Genomic DNA, 14,630 nt, shown 5'->3' with positions numbered 1-14,630 from the left:
AGGTCAAGAAGATTTACAAATAATCTATTAAATTAATTATACCAGAAAGTACACTCTAAAATGAGTATCTGACTTTTAAAATGAAAGCAACATCTTGGAAACTTTGGCCAAACTTCGTACTTTGGTTTATTCATTTTGTTTCTGAGAAGAGTAATTGAGCAGATGACAGTGGTTTTGATTCTTCTAGTATTTCTACACTTTGGAATATAAGACTGTGAATGTTTAAGAGGTGAAATTAATGTAAGAGGAAATAGCTGAGTGCATTGAAGGAGTCAATAAAGCAAGAAGATAAAACAAAAGAACTTGTAGCTTTTACACCCCATCATCCCACATATCTTCAAACCAATTTTTTAAAATAAACAACAATCTACAAACTTATAAATCAGAATGCAATTCTAACAAATTGAAAGCCTGATATTTGAAGCTGTAGGAGAGCTGCAGAGAGAGCACTGTAATATGCTGGCAATGAACTCTGGAGCAGCAGATGGCAGGAGAAACTCTGTCTCTTACCTTTATTCACCATATGCCATTTGACTGATTAAACTGTATTTATGTAGCAAAAAAATATTATGAAACAACACACATCACTATGGCTCTTTAGTGCACATCATCACACTCATTTTTTTTGTTGTTGCGCTAATCCATCTGCAAACTTCATGCCTTTTTTGTCCAGGTTTCCTCCTCCCTGCATGCAGTTACTTTATGTGTCTGCATCCCTACAAAATAACACACACCCTGATGCCTTAAGTGTTTAGCTTTTATATTCTTTCAAATCCTGTACTGCATTAGTGTATAACTCTGAACTCAATAGAGAGTGTTAGTAAATTGTCCTCACATTTTGTTCAGACATAACAATCCTTCCAGGCCTTAGAACCAAGGAAATTTTTTTTGCCTCAGGCCCTGAAAAATTGAAAAAAAAGTGAATCAGGGCAGGTGGGGGAATATGACTTCATTACCTGAAGCTGTAACTGGACAATTAAACTCTGATATGCAAATGGACCAAACTTAGATTTGTTTGAAAAACTCATGACCATCATCCATCTTGGGTGTAGCTTCTGGGAGGTTTTTGCACTGCCCAAAGTGTACTTATTATAGGCCTTTAATAAATACCTACTTTATTCTCTTAACTCTGTCTAGCCTCTGCTCTAGGTAGCCACTCCAAGGCCTCACCCCAAACTGTTAAAGCTGTGATCCTCCTATCTGGCTGAGTAAAATCAGCTGAAACTAGAAGAGGAGGGAAGACATCAGGATTGGGGCACTTCAAAAGGTTTTGGTAATTCGACAGGCAGCAAATTTCTCTCTCAGCAATAATTGGTAGTGCCAGACAGTGCATTTTCATTTGAGAATGAGTCTCTTCTATTTTACTTGATTTTATCACCACAATGACCAGTCAGGTGAGCACCAGGTCAGCTTTCCACGCACCTTACACATTCTTATGCAATGGTTATTGCTCTTCACCAGGACCCCACTCTTCCTGCCCCAGCCATCCAGGACACCACAGCACTCATGTCACTAAGACAGGAGCTGCTGAGAGTCAAGAGAGAAGTGGGTGTGTGTGTCACTGCTTCGTGTTAACACTGCTGGTGATGTGCTCCAACTTGCCTTAATCAATGTGTAATCATTCATTTATCCAAACTCTGCCAAGCCTCACAAGTAGTCCAGCACAGACCTGTGGCTGCTGCTTTTAAGCTTGGTCCTGGCACATGGGCTGGGCACAGTGTCTGCTCTGGAGTTCTCCCCAGCAGCCTTTTATTCATAAAAATGGCAATACTCTGTAAGAAAACCATGAATGGCCTGTAGGTCGGAGTTGAAGTTCAATCTGCTTTACTCTGCTCTGATTTTCTCATTTTCCTGAGTGAGGCAAGGATCATTCCCACCTTGCTGATGGAGGCTGGTGCCAGGTACAGCCTGGAGTCACCTGGGCCAGGCTTGGTAGGTACAAGTGAATGTGGGAAGGCTCAGGGAAAACTAAACCCCATCAGGACTAATGCAGTTTGAGGAAGGCAGTGGGCCACAAGAGACAAAATGAGAGAATCAGCAAACTGGGAATGACTGGTTCCAATGATTGCACTGATGGAGAACCCCTCAGTCTGACTTCAGCGCAGATTTACCATCTGCAGCAGTTGACAACTGTAGCCCATTGTTAAAAACTGTTTCTAATAGCTCTGGGCCATTATTCTTTATCTTGATGTCTTCCCAGACTGGGAATAATTCCTTCCTTCATCTCCACAGTTACTCTGAAAGTATTTATAGATGATAATTAGGTCCCTTCCTTCCATCCTGCTGAGTTTCCTCTAGGCTGTAGGACTGACTTACCACTTGGTATATTACCTTATCTTTCAATCCTACTTCTACTTAGAAAAAAAAAAGCAGCTTCAGATATATAAACAATCAGAACCACTTCTGATATTGCAGGATCATTTCTAAATAATGGAAAATAAAGTCTAAAAAGAGAAAGTGATGAGAAGTAGCTCTTTTTCCACATTCAAAATATTTTCTTAAAGGGATCTGTGAATATTCATCAGACAGGTTCAGATTTTTGTTAGTTAACACCAGTAAAATATACAAAAGAAAAAATAATAAGGGTTTTAATAACATTCAGCAATGAACTCTGCTAGCTATTAAATCAGCTGTGGACTTTTTAAAAAAAAAATCCAAATTACTTAAGGCATACAATTGAAATGGTGAATCATAATGTCTTGCTAAAACGTCTTCAAGGATACAGATAATTTCAACTACACACAGATCTTGTTTCTTAATTCTAATGTTATTAATTCTCTTTCCTCTATGACTGCACATAGAAAACCAGATTCTTATTTTACCTAGCTCTGGATTAAAAATGGGGCATTATCCTTGAAAATTACAATGCTAAAAATGGCCTGAAGTATCCCAATTAAAGTATTTCCAGCAGTACAATTTTATGGGTTTTTTACAGATTTGGAATCAAATAAAATTTTGACACCATATATAAAGCTAACCAAAATTTGAAAGAGGTGTGCTAATCTGAAACAGATAATTAAAAGCTGGATTAAAATTTCCCTGATACACAGAAATGAACACAAAGTAGCAAAGCTACTTAGAAAGTCCCTATAAAAAGTTCCCCATTTTTATTTAACACAGACAATTTTCAGGCTATTCATAAACTATTTTTACCTTCCCTACTCCAACAAATGAACTCTTTTACAAGCTGTCTACCAGTTAATTTGTTGATAAATTATTATTAACTATCTTCAAAAGTAGAAAACATTTTTGTTTTTTTGCACACATGTGGTAATGATATTCCTGGGTGAAATGATATTCTGGCAATGAAATGAGAGTTAGACAAGATATGCTAGTGAACTGAGTTATATACTGACAAATAATATTAAACTGAAACTAGAGAAAAGTGATATTTCATTACAGTTAAAAACACCCCAAAATGCTACTAAAAAGTTTCATTCAACCCTTTGGAAAGGGAATTAGGGTTTCTTGCAATCTCTAGTGATACAATAAAATAATATCAAATTAAGCATTAAACTGAAACAACAAACCCATTATAGCTGAATGAAGGAATAAATAACGAAAAATTTGTTTTGTTACAAAAACATGGGGAAAACCCTCATTATCTTTTTTTCTTAGATCTAGCAAATATGACATCCTGGATTCAGGTTTGTTTCCCTGTCTTGGTGTTGAGAGACAGGAGATTATTTCAGTGAGATTTACCCCAGACAAATCACAGATTCCCAATCCACTTAAACTATTAACTCCGTGGATTACATGTGTTAAGTGAAAAAAAAAGCAAAACAAAACTGAGCCCTTCTGCACATAAATATGTGTATTTTTTAGAAGCCTCATGCAGTTTTCTATCAAGCGAGAGAAGGATAAGTCTCAGAGTAGATGAGTTTTGGATAAAAGGGTCTTTATCCCATATAATAACAAATATGTTAGAGTAAGGCAGTATTACATGCATTTTCCTTTCTAAAAATTATCGAAAGTTTGTTTTATACCTTGTTTGTAAATCCACCAACTATCCAAGACCTTCCTTTTAGCTACCAAAGTTTGGAACCTTTATCTATTAGTTTTTGATGACCTGTACAACATTTAAATAATTTCATTATTTTATACATGCATATTATATGTCTGTAACATAACATACACTGTAAGTCTACTTAATCTTTGTGAATTCAAGAAAAATTGTACTATATTCAGTGTAATTATAATGCAAATCGCTAATTTGATAACAAATTTATATAACATCCTAACTGCACTGAAGTAGGGTAAATACTATTTAATTCCTCCTGTGACAGCAAAACCAGTGTGAAGACTCATCCAATAGAAGTCAATTCAAGTAGGTCACCTGAATAAAGCCCATTTCCTAGGATTTGCAAAGGCAACAAGGATTTTATCATAATATTTAGAATTAAACTGATTATCTTTAGAAATCTCCCCAAATCCTTCCAGCTAGTTACATGAGACTGGGGTCAGGTAGTCTTTCCTCTATGAAGGACCACAATAACTTGTTTCTGATGGTTTTTTTTTTCACAGTTTAGAAAAATCTGCAGTGCTTTAGTTAGTTTACTTTGCTTGTGTTGCTTTAAATGAAACACTGCCTTGGGCTAAGGAACTTCTGTTCATGACAATGCAAATTTACAAAAATTAGTCCAGATAGTAGAAATCAAATTAAGCCTGTGTTAATGTAAACACCAGACCCCAGACTTCCACCATCACACATTTCTTTATGTATTTATCCCAACAAAAACAAATTATTATCTTTATGAATCATCTCCATTTTTCCTGGAGAACAGATGTCACTCAGTGTAATCAACCCAAACTTGGTATTCACACAAATCCTCCGAGAACAATGATAACGCTGTCACTCCAAGCACAACAGAAACAGCATTATTTATGTGTCCTGAAGTATAACCACCAGGAAAGCACAGAGAATGTGGCTGAGAAGTTTGTATCACAGTGGAGACCAGTGATGAGGGCAGGATGTGGAGCTGTAGCTGGTGTGAGGTTACTGAGTCTGCAGTCACTGAATGGGGCCGGGAGACAGGGATGGGAGAGGGGAGGAAGGTGGAGGGAAAACCAGGGAGAAGAGCTATTCCCCTGAAAGAATCTGCCTAGGAACTTGTGTAACTTGGATCACATGAGGCACAAACACGTCTGGATTCAGTGAGCAGCAAACAAAAAGGCTGAGATAAAACAACCCCATAGTTTATTTGTCCGTGAAATCAAAATTTCAACAGTAAGGTTCTAGACCCTTGCAACTGAAAACTATGTAAAATTAACACTCCTAAGCCCAAATTACTGATTTGTAATAAACTGTATATGTTTATATCACTTTTATAGTGATATAAAAGTTTTTCATATAAGCTTTTATGCATAGATATACTGCTTCTCATTATAGTATTAATATGAAATGATAATTACTGGAAACCAAGTAATTAAAAACTGTGTTCCTAAAGTGAAAAGTGTCTTATTTGTGCCTCATTTTGATCCTTTCTCAATCTATTTGTTAAGGATTTTTTCCTAGTTTATATCATTTATTTGTCCCCAAAATATTTTAAAATCATCTAGGACTAAACAAACAAACAAGAGAAAACTACATGGGAAAAAAAGGGGGAACATATAAAAAAATTAGGCTCATCATCAGCCAAGATATGGGAAATTTCAAGCACTCAACAAACATTTGCAGCAAGAGGCCCATTGCTTAAGTTTGACTGAAGGCTACTCTTTGCCATCAACCACTTGATCATTCCTGGCCTGAAACAAGAATTTTTCAGGAGTGAAATTATTTTTGCAATAAACAAAATTGTTCTCCTTATTTAAGTTATATAGTGTCATTTTCTTAAATTAATCAGCTTTATTTTCTTCCTTCAACTAGTCCGACATCAACCACCTCCCCTCCCTTTCTCCTGCATGAAGATAATGTTTTTATGTAGTACCATGGACATTACAACAATTGAAATATTCTGCTGTCTGATGATTACCTCTCCTTGAAATAATAAATTATTTATTTGTACCTTCTATGATATCCTGCATTTTTTCTCCCAAATATTTTAAGACCACCTAAAAAATAAATTATTTTAAATTATTGTGCTTATTTTAATTTGTGGCACAAACATACACCTATTTTAGAGGTAGGTGTTTACATTTCCTATTTGGCTATTTCAGAGGTATTATAAGAATAAAATGCAGCTGACTTCTGTGTTACTGTAATTGTGCTTAATTTCTTGTAATGCCAAGTTGCCAAATTGGTGGTGGTTAGTCTGAACTAGTGACACTGTTTCCTTCTGATGACTCTGTACTAGAATTTGTTACTAAATGTTTGTATTTTTCTCCTTTTTCCTAAAGTGAAAAGATAACAATTGTAATTATCATGGGGTCTTCCATATGTGTGTACTGCTATGCTAATAAGTTTTACATCCACCCACATGAGCATGAGGAGAACTACTTTAATTTCTTTAGTGATCAGAAGTGTTAAAAATGTGTTGTAACCAATCTCAAAAAGGAAACATACCATGGAAGGTAAATTTTCCTAAATTTTCCTAGGTTACATGATGACCTGTTTTTGCAAGTATATGATGTATTAGCTCATGGCCTGAACAATACAACAGATATTGTAAAATGAAGATCTGTCTCTAGACAGGTTCTAACTCTTTAATCTCAGTGAATCTTGCTAAGTGTCTTTTAACAATTGAAGTAGCATTTGCAAATTAATGCCAGCTATTGATTTGAATAGGTAATGTCTCCAATCTGGCACTTGGAGACATTACCACAGTCATTATAATATTATACAATTTTATGTAAAATTAGGACAAGCTTGCTTTTCACTAGAGTGGGGTGCAAATAACCCAGCACTCAAAAAGCCTTTCCTAGTGCATCATTCAGCACCAAAGTGTGCATGGGTAGGGTACCTTGGGCAGGTCCCTGACTGCATCTCCTTCTGACACAGACAAAGAACTCAGAAGATAACTAACAAGGACAAGCATTTAACCCATGGGACATTGGGCCAAAACAGGCTTGTTTTCCTCAGTGGCAGCTATATGCTTGAAAATACTAAATCAGCATAAAGATTGAAAGGTGTCAAAATGACTGATGGCTAAAACTGAAGCCATTTAACTTTTATTTTATTTGCACTTAATTGGGCAATAATTTTGAAGATTTAATTTTATCAAGTATCTTGGGAAATGATCTTTATCTTTCCCTGTAATGATGGGAATATAATCAAAGATAGTAAAAAATACATCGAAGAAATGTAATTTTTTTCTGCAATATCTAACTGCAACAACTTAAATACTTCTGGTGTGACAAACCAAAGCAGACACTGTTCACAGAATAAAACACAGAGCTCTAGCTCCGTGTTTCTTATTGCATTTAACACTTCTGGGTAAATGCATTCAATTTAATGGGTCAGAAATGCAGAGCTCAGTATCAGTTTATTCTCTTTAAAAGTTGTTTATTTCAGCCATTCTCTATATATTTTCTGGTTGCTCTTGTAAACACATCATCTTTACTCTCCTGATACTCAGAAACTTCTTCTCATGGTGATCCTTGTAAAATTTAACAGCTGTATTACTGACTTTCCTGCAAAAAGAGGAAGGCTTATTAAATGAAATTGCTTCAAAATACCAGTGTGCCAGAAACTTAAAACTCTGTTTTGTGAAATTTAGATACTTCACATCATACTGATGAAGCCAGTAGCTTCCTGAAGCTTTTAGTAGTAGTTGCAATTGAAGCAGAGCTTGCAGAGCAAAGTTTTCAGGCTACTGGAGTGATAGGGCTCTCTGGTGTGGATCTTTTAAGATATTCAAGCATTGGAGGCCAAGGTAATTTTAGTAACATTCCCTTAAAATTTCACTAATATTCTGTTAAACATAATCTGTTTTCAAAAATGACACATGCAGAAGTGAAAATTATGTAAAAAATGACCCAAGCCCAACTTCACTGAACACTATAAACCTTTGCTGCTAAAATAGTGTGTAAAAAACTAGCAAGAGTGAAAAACAGCAGGACTACAGATTTTTAAAGCATGACGTCTTACAGTAGGGATTACAGAATCCGAATACCTTACAGAGAAGGGATTACAGTATCTGAACAGCAAAGTTAATTGTATGGTTTAAGTAATTGTGTAGCCATGACAAGGAACAAGAAAAACAACTTCACAAAATAAAACCTGTGCATGCATAGACCTGGAAGTAAATAACTGTGTTTAAGATGCCTAGATTTAATGCCTGTGTCTCCCAATCTCCTTGATAATTTCTTTTTTATTGCTTTTTTCCCCCCAATACTTCTTCATGAACATAGCTGTTACGGAAGTCATAATTTCTATCTGCTTATGTATTTTTCCTTCTCACTGTAGGCAAGCACACAAAGCTACAGAGGTGTCTTTGTAGTCCTTGGGAGTGCTACATCCCCTCAGCTTCCAAAATCTGCACTGCTGAGAATGACTTTTTCTCAAGCATCCAACTAAGTAGGGTTGACTGGCATGTTCACAATTCTAACTCCAAATATTTGTATGACATATATCCCTTTGCTAACACCAATTTATCACAGGTTTAGTACCTCATCTGTCCAGTAACTGGAGCTAAACACACTGATCTCACCAAATCCATGAGAGCCGCTTATTACTTTTCATAGAGCAATGACAAGAGATCCAAATCAAAGGCCAAGGTTCCTTTAGGTAATACAGTCATTGCATTTAATGAAAACATGGTCCCAGGCCAGAAAGGTAACACAGTATTTTTCTAAACAAACAGGTAGTGAATCATGCTAATCTGAATAAATCTCAGTGTAAATTAATTCAAAGAATCCACTTATAGGCAAATGGAATTTCAAGGAAGAAAGATTACAGAAACTGTATCAAATGCATTTAAGCACTGCTTTACACATGTCCATTAAACTGATGAAGGCTACACATGATGAAATTACAGGATTGCTCCGACAATCTTTGAAGGATCTTACCCACTACACACATCATCCATAGAGGAAATACAATGATATACATATCAAAGGAACTAGTTTTTCCTGACCATACTGTATTTCTCATAAACATTAGTTACTCCTGAGCCTCTAAGGCACCCATTATGGTAATTTCTTCCCTTTGGTAAAGAGGTGACAGGTCCTGGCAAATAGATGAAACATTACACTGCTACATTAATTGAAATTATCACTTCTGATATAACTGTGATTTCCCTTTCCCAATATATAACTGAAATTCAAAATCATAGACACAGACCTTTTTCTCAAAATTTGAAGAATAGGACTTTTTGTGGTTTCCCTTGAGCACGTGGTGGAATTTGATTCAGCAGAAGCAGCTACCTCAAATTGCATTTTTATGAGTCCATGAAACCATGAAAGTATTTCTCTGCTTAATGAAACAACTGTTAACAAGCAACAGAAGATAGCTGGTATGACACCACTGTGGTTGGAAAAATTACTAAGTCAAAACAATAGTTTTTCTCGCGAGTTTTACTCTCGGAATGAGTTCACAATCGAGTTTTGCAGCAAGACTACAATCTTTTTACCCCACCTTGTTCATTGGCACTGCAGCATCAGCACAGGCGTGAGAGACCATGAGCACAACTGTTATCACCTCCCACTTAAACAAGTAAGTGGCAACCGTCCCTCAATATGTCATTGACCTAAACAACTTGAAGATAAGATAATGCTTTAAAGTGTTATCTTCTCTGCTACATCCCACAGAAACACTCCAGATGAAACGAGGATCTCCACAGGAAGGGTGTAGTAAATATAAGAATTGTTTATAAACTGACTACACTATTTCCAAAAAAAGTCGAAGTTGGCCATTCTGAATTTTAGGATACTGGTTTTTATACATTTACAAACAATACCACTGCCTCGCCTCTTTCTTGCCTTTCCAGACTTTCTTTACTAGGCTATCTTCAGTTGTTTTTACTTTTGGCCATTGAAACAGAGTGGTCGTGTAAACCTGGAAATGTTCTGGCTGCATGGGTAAGCTTTTAAAGCTTGAGTGCTATAAATAACTTTTCTAAGTTATAACAACTAAATTTTTATAAATGACATAAGAACATCCAATGTAAGGCAAAATGACAACACAAAAATGGCAGATAAATGCTATATTTTTTTTTATAGAAGGATTAACTTGCAGATCTGTTTTTCAGAGATCAAGGAATTCTAATATTAGTTTTACAAGCTTAGAAAAGTAGATGCGTGGAGAAGAAGGGAAACATTAATCTGATACTCTTCTTGTGCCTTTTTTCAATCACCTTTCAACGCAAAGCCCTGTCCCCCCAGTACATTTATTTGCTTTCTAAATATGCAGGACTAGATATCCAGAATATGTGCCCTTAAATGTTGAAATAATACTGTGGTAGAGAAGGACTCACCAAGTTTACAAATCTGCATTATTTTCACTCAGCTTTATACTGTGTGATAACATCTACAGATTGACTTGGAAATCCACCACGGCAGATGCTATGCACACAACTAAGATGAATTGCTTCATCTTCCAGGGTTTATGGTTCATTTTGAAGTTAATGGTTGGTCTTTCTGGTCCTTATGAAAAAAGTTGAAGCTCAAATGAAATAGGCATTAAAGTTTCAAGAGCTATAAAAATGAAAACATTCCTCCATAATACTTACTGCCATTGCTATATTATTTAAATATTTTGTTTATTACTTGATTGGACTTCTAAGGCTTTACTGATTCTCTCAGGGTTAAGAACTACACACACATTTTCTCCCAACAGTTTGGGCTCAAAGCATTATGTTCCACCTGTCCATATGAATATTACATATCCATATGTGATTTTCTTTCCTTCACTTCTGCTTCCCTCATCCCTTGGGGCAGATAATCTTAAATAAATCTCTAGAAAACTGAGAATGAATAATACTACTTCTCTTGAGTAGAGTACAACTTAAAAAAAGCAAAACAAATCTCCCCCCAGTATTTTTCTCCTGTTGCTGTACAGTGCAGTTTGGACAAGGTCACCCTAGGATTTCTCCCTCTGCAAAGTGACAGCAATAAGGTAATGACAACATAAGAAAAACATCAATAAAGCAGCCATCCAGCTTTCTGGATTTTAGATGATCTGCCTACCCTGCAGTATGGATCTTTCTCTTTTCTGCAGTAGCACCAATCTAAACCAAGTATATGAGGCATACATCTGAAGATGAAAAGAGCAATTTCTGTATATAGCTGTAAAAAAATATTAGCCAAATGCCTGTAAAAGCAGCAGGGTGAGCTCAGTGTATTTAAAGATGATATAATATCTACAGTTTATAGCATCCTATAATCCAGTTCTTAAACTATGAAATATTTAGTCTCCTAATAAGATCTCAAGGCCATAGTTATCTATTAATTAATCCATTTTAATATCTTGATTTGTGAGATAAGGAAAAAACCCCATTGCTTGCTTGTGTCATGTGATACCACAAGCTTAATTAAAACTGTTTAAAAATAAAATCCATTAAATGCCATAGAAGTGCCAGGTGTACAAGTCATTAACTCAGAGAGAAAAACACATTTCACTGGCCATAAAAGCTTAATTTTTCTAATACCAGCACCAATAAACCTTTCAGTTAATCTGAAAATGCAGAGTGCTTGTAAAAGGTAAGCACAATGAAAGTATTATTTCAGACAATGTTTCTTCTAATGAACAAAAATATAAAATGAACTGCAAGGGACCTCCCAGCGCTGACTGAGCATAAACAACTGGAGAATGTGGCTACTGCATACATCTGTACATTGTGGAGAGTCAGTTTAAATAATCCACCCATTTATCAGTTTTCCAGAGCAATCTTACACACTTAACATGTATTAAGGGAGAAATAGTGGTATACCAGCCTTTGATGTAAAAAGCAACTTGGGATACTCAGTGAAGAATGATGGTAAAGAACTCAAAGTCTGTTAGTATAGGTAATAAGTCTAAAGCAATTACTATCTACTACGGAAACACTCTATTGATTTGGCCACTTAAGTTTGATAAACGGGTATCATATACCAGAAACCATAAGAAGGAAGAAGCTCATAATCCTGGCACTGAATCTTAATTTATTGTAAGAATGTCAGAGTCAATATTTAAAAAACCAAAAACATGGTATTTGTGATAATGCAGGCTGCTTTCAAATGACACCCTCTTCCCCCCAGCATGGCAAAATGCATTAATGCATGTCACAAGAATTATTGTTTCATTTTAAACTGCTTTCTCCATCAGGGAAGTTGCAATATACACCACACAATTGTCTGCAATCTGTAAAACAAGAGTAATACTTGCTATACTTATCAATTAAGATTATTTTAGAATCTTTAATATCATCTGCCGGCAACAGCCACATCCACATGCCATTTTCACATCATCAGTTTACTTCTCCCTCTGTGATTTATTATATAGGATTCAGATGGCTGAAGGGCTGCACCACAGAAATGATAATGAAAATGCTCAGTATGTAGCAGAAACTTGTTTCAAACTCTAACAGCCTACTGAAGTACTCTACCTTGTTATTGGTTTAACTAGTCAATACCTGCAGAAACCATTCTAAAATGTATATATTCAAATCACTATTGGATACAGTTTCATTTAAAGAATTTCTGCAAATTCTGTTGAGAACTTTTAGGACAGCAGTATGTAAAACCAGAATAAACAAAGAATTCCTAAGCCTTTATGAGAAAAAAAGATTTATTACCCCAAAAAGCATTAGACAGTTTCAGTAGACAAGCTCGGGAAGGAAATGATGTGAAAGTGCACTGAAACAGAGCATTTGAATGAATTGGCTAAACTTATGGGTCCTACACTGGGCGAACTTCTGGTTCAGTTGTTAATTTAACAACATCCCACAACTTCCACCAAAGTTTTGCATTCACATAATGGCCATGATTGAGGAATATATATTCATGATTTAAATAGGTGCTTCCAATACTCCCTTCCACAAATGAGTTCTAAAATAAACACTATTCAATAACTTTCATTACCAAGATAAAAGGAGATTCCTGATAAAAACACAGAATGCCTCAAAGACTGGTGAAAAGTAAAATGTTTAGAGGAATTTGCAGTCAATAGGGCTTGTCCATCAAGTGTAGTGATAGTAAGAGAGAAACCCAAAGCTCATGAAAACACAAAGGTAATTACTAAGAATTCCCAGCATGCTGGAGTGGATTTACAAGAGATACTGCAGAAAAATCTGAAGAGGAAATCTGCAGAGCTATAAGGAAAAGAAACATTGAGTCAACTGGAAAGTTGTGAGAGAGAAACTGCTGAATACTGGACTCTAAAGGTAACTTATTTAGCAAATCAAAGTTCAATATGTTTGTAAAAGCTAAAGCCAGATGAATTAAAATCAGAAATAAACCATGAATTTTTAGTAGCAACACTGATAATTCATTGGAATAAGTTCCCAGAGGAAGTGGCAGATATTTCTTATTCCTTCCAGTCATGAAAAGATCTCTTTCTGCAGGACCAAGTGTGAGATCAATCCTGTGGTAAAGATAAATGGCAGAAATGAGGGGCTGTGATCAACAGGAGGTATGAATCTAAAAAAGTGAAAACCAGAGAGCAACAGAATAAGATTCTCCTGTATCCTTTTATTTCATAGTTATAATTTAAGGTATTGACCCCATTTTCCTCTGGAGAGAAATGGATCAATAGAACAGGCTCACAAAAAGAAAACGGAGTTTGGCTCTAAAATTGGTAACTAAATCTTCTAAAAGTAACAACCTGGATTCTGTGTTCTGACTAAGAATGTATTCTACAAACAATTGTAAAGTATGATACAACAGGTAGAGATATGAAACTTAGGGCCTGATATTTTTAGGTAACTTGAAACAAACTCAGGGGATTTTGAGACCTATTATTAATGCAGTGAAACTATTGTATGCAGCATTTACACTTGCTAGATCAGCAAAAAGTGTCTAACTTCAAACTGGTCACTGAGCAGGGAATCATTTCAGAGTGGTTGTGACCCCCTTAACCAAACCAGCAGTACTTTGGTACAGGCTCCAAAGGAGGTAAATGTCTGAGCCATAGCCAGGCCAAAACTCCTCCAGGACACCCACAGAGAAACAGATGAGACAGCAAGCATCTATCCGAGCTTGGAGCACCCACTGTGTGATCAACACATGAACAGTGTGTGGCTTTTCCAAGATTCATTTGTCAAGGAACAAGTAAAGAGCACATGGAAGCACCACAGATCTCTGGGTAAGCCTAACTGGAGTTCTCCTCTATATTCATTGCAAGTGGACTGCATGCCAGGTGACTCTCCCATCTTGAGCTGGAACACCTCTCAAGGTGTGGGATTCCTTTCTTCTGAGACCAAGAGATCCTTCCTTACCTAAGGCAGTGAGACATTTCATTCCAAGAGATCCTTGGTAAGTGACTAATAGCATGCTGAATTAATACTAATGGAACACATGTAGTTAAAATTCCATTAGATATAAACTGTTACCCAAATCTGGGACTAAGACTGTAGGAGGACTTCCAAGAGTGCACCTGGAATAGGTGCACCCAAAACTCCAATGGGTGTTTAGAAATTCAGGGGGCATATTCTGGACCCTGTGATTTGTTGAGAGGGTCTCCCTTACCCTTTTGCATCTCTGGTCTCTGTGCAGATAATTCTAGCTCAGGTCTAACTCGCTTTTCCTTTTTATGTTTCATCCAGGTAGGAGAGTGA

At 36.2% G+C, this 14,630-nt stretch overlaps 1 protein-coding gene across 4 annotated transcripts in view; it reads right to left on the bottom strand.

The window, feature by feature from the left end:
- The window catches only part of LOC132073561 (ubiquitin-conjugating enzyme E2 E2), a 201,862-nt gene that overhangs the window by 71,621 nt on the left and 115,611 nt on the right, over positions 1-14,630 (bottom strand). The gene's annotated exons all lie outside the window — the stretch shown is intronic.

Source organism: Ammospiza nelsoni, chromosome 1, assembly GCF_027579445.1.
Source record: "Ammospiza nelsoni isolate bAmmNel1 chromosome 1, bAmmNel1.pri, whole genome shotgun sequence".
In the NCBI taxonomy this organism is placed as follows: Eukaryota; Metazoa; Chordata; class Aves; order Passeriformes; family Passerellidae; genus Ammospiza; species Ammospiza nelsoni.
The sequence above is the reverse complement of the archived record's forward strand: the minus strand, read 5'-3'. Positions and strand labels throughout refer to the sequence as shown.